This window comes from Pinus tabuliformis, chromosome X (assembly GCF_031772625.1).
Source record: "Pinus tabuliformis cultivar Carrire ecotype Pingquan chromosome X, CPIR1, whole genome shotgun sequence".
In the NCBI taxonomy this organism is placed as follows: domain Eukaryota; kingdom Viridiplantae; phylum Streptophyta; class Pinopsida; order Pinales; family Pinaceae; genus Pinus; species Pinus tabuliformis.
Window position 1 is genome coordinate 693749138 of NC_142308.1, and position 6000 is coordinate 693755137.

Sequence of the window (6000 nt, forward strand, 5' to 3'; positions counted from 1 at the left end):
GAGGTCACATCACATGTATGTTGGGTGTCGAAGAAAACTCAATGGTGGTTTGAGGACCCCATGAGAATTTTGGTGGTTAAGAAGAGGGGGGGTGTCCGCTATTGTCCTCTACCATTTCTCCCAAGATCAGTACTATGACTATTATGGCCAAGAGAGGAGCCCACTACATTTAAACATCAAGTGCACTTTCCCCCACGCATTTTAACCAATGTGACAATGAGGAGGTGACATATCTTCCCAACTACATGCCCAACATATAAATTTCCCTTATTCCAGTCCTTCTACCAGATGCTCCACCAGGTTTGGCCAAATTCTAGATTAAACTACAACTAGGACCAACAACAAAACTTTTAGCTACATTCTTTGACTTTTAGGGTTTCATCTTTGATTGCTAATATATTCTAATCCAGGAGGGAATTTATAAACTTCCATATACCACTAGAAATATATTTCATATATATATCAGTGGGTTCCAACTACTCTTGAAGTAATTTTTTGTACTATAAATTACTTAGAATTCATTACACCTTCTCCATCTTTGCCTTTAACATTCATGTGTTGATCTTCATTTTTCTTACAGTGATCTATGCATTTACCTTCATCCACTTATCCTTTGCCATTATCTTCATCACCATTTCCATACATTTTCCATCAATGACAACATACTTCTAACATTCTCTCCCTTTGACATTGATGGAAACATCAAATTAAAAGAAAATAAAAACAAAGGGTACTTCTTATTTGTTCTCCTCCTTTGGGTGTTTCTCCCCCTGAAATGCACTCCTCTTTTGATGTAGAATTGTTGTGGTGTACTTCTCCTTTCTGTATAAGTCTTCTCTTATTTAATCACCAATACATCACCCTCTTTGTTTGAAGTTCTTTTTCTTTTGTTTGATCGCCATGCATCTCCCCCTTGGACATCAATGGCAAAGACATTAATGGTCTCCCCCTGCAACCTTGCTTCTCCACTCAACAGTATCCTCCTATCATATTGATCTTGTGGGCCTGGTATTTGCATATTTATATGTTGAATATTGTTTGTTTCCTTTCATCCTATGTTGAATAATGTTTATTTCCTTTCATCCTATATAAGGAAGATATAATGGAGGGAGACAAGAGGAAATACTCCCAGTCTCTGCATTAAATACTCAAACATGATTCTTTGACATGTTGATGGCACTAGTATTATCACAAATAATAGGAGTAGATTGATCATACAACACTTGTACATCTTGCAAATTCTCCTTTATCCATAAGAACTAAGTGCAACAAGAAGCTACTACTATGTATTCTAATTCAACGGTAGATAGAGAGATTGAAAATTGCTTCTTGCTCAACCATGAAACTAGACATTCTCCAAGAAAGAAAGCACCACCAGTTGTGCTCTTTCAGTCCTCTACATCACCTACCCAATCAACATCAGTATAAATAGTGAGTGAAAATTTTTTACCTCTTAGGTACCAAAGTCCATAGTCCATTGTGGCTTTGAGATATTTGGGAATCCTCTTGGATGCTAGAAGATGGCTCTATCCTAGGGCTACTTGAAATATTCCAACAATACCTACTGCCTGCATAATGTATGGTCATGAGGCTTTCAAATATAATAGGTTGCCAATAATAGACCTGTATAAAGCCTGGTTAACTTTAGTTATTCATCAGTCTTTCTAAGCTTGTAAATTGTAACCATTGGTGTTCTCACTAAACAACACTCCTCCATTCCAATCTTCTTCACTATTTCATTGAAATTTTTTCTTTGTGAGATAAAAATACCATTGGAAGACCCCCCAAAGTGATTTGGTGATTAGGCTAGGGGGGTCTGCTATTAACCTTCATCATTGATCTCAAGATCGGTGTTATGATTATTACTGCCAATAGAAGACCCCCACTGCTATTAAGCCTTGATTGCACTTGCCCTCACACATTTTCACCAATGTGTCATTAGGCAAGCATGGCAACAAATCCACAAAACTGCATGCCTAGCATTTAATGTTTCCCTTCTACTAGTCCTTCCACAAGTTTCTCTGCTAGATTTGGGTGAATGCCAAATCAAACTGCTACTGTGACCAAAACCAAAACTTTTAGCTGCATCCTTTGAATTTTAGGGATTCATCTTTGACTATTAATATATTCTAATTTAGAAGAGAATTTATAAACTTCCTCTTGATGTTGTGATCAAAAACATCCAAAAATTTTCCCACACTTTAATTTTGTAGCATACTAAGGATCCTACGATCTGCCATTCCATTGTTGATTCATGTTTTGTAAAGTGTTTAAGCCTTCTTCTAAGCTTTAACTATCAAAGTCACTTGCACACACTGCTAAGTCTTCGATGAGTTCATGAGAACACTTCCTTTATGCAAGCATGGTTTAATGAATAGGCATAACATCGTCCATCAAGACAATGCTTGTGTGATGTTCAACTCATGTTGAAAGACAATGCACACTTTTATTGACAATCGCCCTCACTTTGATGCGTATGTAATTCTATTTTGGTGAGTTTTCTCAGTTGTCATATTTTGCACCATTTTTCTTTCATGAGTGTCACTTTCACTTTTGTGGCTGTTATTCTGACTTTATAATAAGTTTTTTTTTCATGTTATCTTCACTATGGCATGTGTATCTTTTAAGGTCATTTCCATTTTGCAAGTGTCATCTTCATGTTTTCCTCCTGTCACGGGTATTGATTTTGTGTCTTTAGTCCTGCATGTATCACACCTTTGCACATCACCAAAATTAGCTATGGCACACTTTTCTGCATAAGAAATTCTTACATATCATTGGAACATGCGCCAGACATAATCCTACAACTTAGTGTACCTTTTGGTCATAGTCATCACAATTGTTGTAACTTGGTTTCTAAGTGTTGTAATGTGTCATTTCAACTATTGCACCTAGAAATAGGTGTCGCTTTGTTGTTTTGTTAGGGTGTGACTATTTTTCATCAGTCCTTTGCATTCCATTGGCTTGTATTGATGGAATTTATGTGTGTGACATATGTTTGATTCCTTTTAGGATGCATTTCTTTATCCTACTCTATTGGTCCCACACTTAGCCATTGTGAGAGTTCTTATTGTACCTTCATCCCAATGCAAGTTCTATGGGAATTTATCCTCTTACTAGGTGATAACTACAACTTATTTATGAGCCTCATTGACATATCTCTCCTCCCATACTTGTGCACTAAGTCTTTTCTAAGGTCTCCTCCCTCTCACAATGCATTAATATTTCCTAAGGATAAGTCACCTAGCCTTGTGTTGCCTCTTGCTCAGTAGTGACATCTTGCTGAAGCGAACTCTTACCTTTGTTGCATCCAGGTACACTGATATGGATCCTCCATCCAACTCGTCTAGTAGCATGTGCATGGTCATCTTGGGTGCGACTGGACCAGCAACATGTTGATGCATAGTGTCTGTGTTGATCTCCAAGCATGTGCTGGTGGTCATGCACATCAACTTGTCAAAATACATGTTCAACTCCAGTTGGAATTGCTTCTTGTCTTTGCCTCAATGAGTGTGCCAAATGGGTGGGATCGCATGCGTGTGCATAATGGCATGCATGTTGTTGAATTCCCTTGCATGCAATCAACAACACTACTCACCTTGTCTACTCCATGCCTGCTGCTGGGATGGATCTATAACTTGTACGAGCACAGTTTCATCTGTCTATGCATGTTGCACCCCATGTTGTACCTATTCGTACTACAGCTCATTCTCGTCCTTGCAGCTCATGTTCTTCCTTGAGTCATTGCTTCAGCACATGCAACTCCTTCTCTATTTTTTTCTATACCTTCGCACGATCTTCATGTCGTGCCGTCACCTCATGGCCTCAATCTCCAAAGCTGTTTTCATCATGAGTGGATCTGCTTTGAACTTGCAACTTTGCTTTGCCTCTATGTTGTCAACAACCTTTCTCTTCCATTCATCACGTGTGGGTGTGATGCCTTCTGTTGCTGCTGATGGTGCTGCTAATTGTGATGCTACTGCCATTGATCTTGATATCCTTGTCCATGAACAACTTGATGTCTTTGTGGATAGGAAAGTTCATAGACACTTGATCGACTGCATCCCCAGTTGCGCTCTTAACAGTTTCTTTGACTTTGCTCTCCTGGAAGTCGTTGTACTTGTGCTGCTGAGAGACGGATGAACACCTATGATTCCTGAAGACATGGCAAGCAATTTGCTAGTCGAACCTCAAAACAAACTTGAAGACTGGCTTGCAACATACCTATGTGATTGAACGTGAAGGTTGCGCAATTTCCACCATGAGGTCGGGAGACTGACTACCAAAACTGCGTAAGGCATAGTCTGGGCTATCAGGAGGCTGACTGACTGCTGGAATTGCGCAATGCACAGTCCATCCTGGCCTGCTGAGGACTAAAACTGCATGATGCGCAATTTCAATCAACAGTGACATGCAACCATCAAACTACATTGCGCAGTTTCTGGCGCCAACAGGACACTGCCTCCAAGAATTGCGCTAGACTTGCGCAATTTCTAGATGGAAGGAAGAGCGTTCGCTTCCTGAAATGCACAGTGCTAGCCGAGCAAGGCACGGTTTGTGCCAAGGCAACCCAGTCTGGCCGACGGACGACTGAAAACATGAGAAGTCTGAATGCATGGTGAGATGAGTGCAAACAAGAGTGAATGATCATACATGCAAATATCAAGTGCAGGATTCAAAAAATAGGAAAGCATGTATGTGTGTGAAGCGAGTTGCCGCTACGGCGACCGCCCGTGCAAAAAGAACTCATGCATGCAACAACAATGCGATGCAAACAAAAACTGAAACGATGCTTCTACAAGCTAACATACATCAAAAAGACAACAAACGCTCACTAAAATCAAGCACATAACACTCACACAAAGAGAAACACAAAAAGTGATAGAAACGCAACGCAAGACATGAAAGGCGGGCTTACCCCAAAACAATTGAGCTGAATGTGTTGATGACTCCTAGATGCAATGTGGGATGTCAGAGCTGCAAGGTCAATGTGAGGAATGAGCTTTGCAGTATTCGGTTGATGAGTTTTGATAAAATTGAGGTTGTGACGTGCATGCCACAAATCTAGGAAAAGTGACACTTTGCGAGAGGTTTCTGAAATGATCCTTGCATGTAACCTCCAGCTACTAAAAATAGATCCCTAAATCAAGGGATGCCTTTGCATGTTGCCTTGGGAGAAGCATTCCATGCATGCAAATCAGTTTTTCTTGGTCCCGGATGGAACTGGTCAACCCAATGGCACATGCAGTAGCCTGATCAGCTAAGGGGAAAATTTGTGCATTTCTGGGAGGGAGCTAGCCTGGCTTCCCAGAAGGATTGCGCAATTTATGGGCTGAGTAGCTAACTGCTACCTAGAATTGTGCAATTTCTGGGCTGAGCAGCTAACTGCTACCTAGAATTGCGCAATTTCTGGGGCTGAGCAGCTGACTACTGGGACATATTGCATAGTTTTTCCAGTGAAGGTTGACAAGAAGGATTGCGTAATTCTGGAGTCCAGTAGGTTGCTAGTCAGGATTGAATAATTTCTGGAGGGAAGGCTAGTTCCCCTCCAGAATTGCACACTTTCTTGAGGAAGTTTCTCAGTTTGCAGCTGGACCAAGTCCGTAGGAACATCCTATGAGGGGAATGCAACAAGCTATCATGCACAGGCTAGCAATCTACTAGAAAACCACTGAAGTTTGAGTACTTGACATGGAAAGACATGCTGCTGAGGATGGTTGTTAGGGAGGCTCCAAAACAAAGCTAAGGCAAAATTTTAGAGGGTGGTTGTAGCCACTACAACACCATCCTACGAATCTACCTTTTTCGGGGCTCGCTAAGCGCCAATTTCTCCTTGCACCGACGAGATTCGCGTCAAATGGGGTGGAAAATTCCACTTACTTTAACTGCCCAGTAAGGCCTGTGGTGGAAAAATTGGGCCACATGGGGCCATGCACCCAAGGGCTGGGGTTAACCGCCTGCCCCTATCGGCATAGCCCTCAAATATTCGGCAATTAGTTC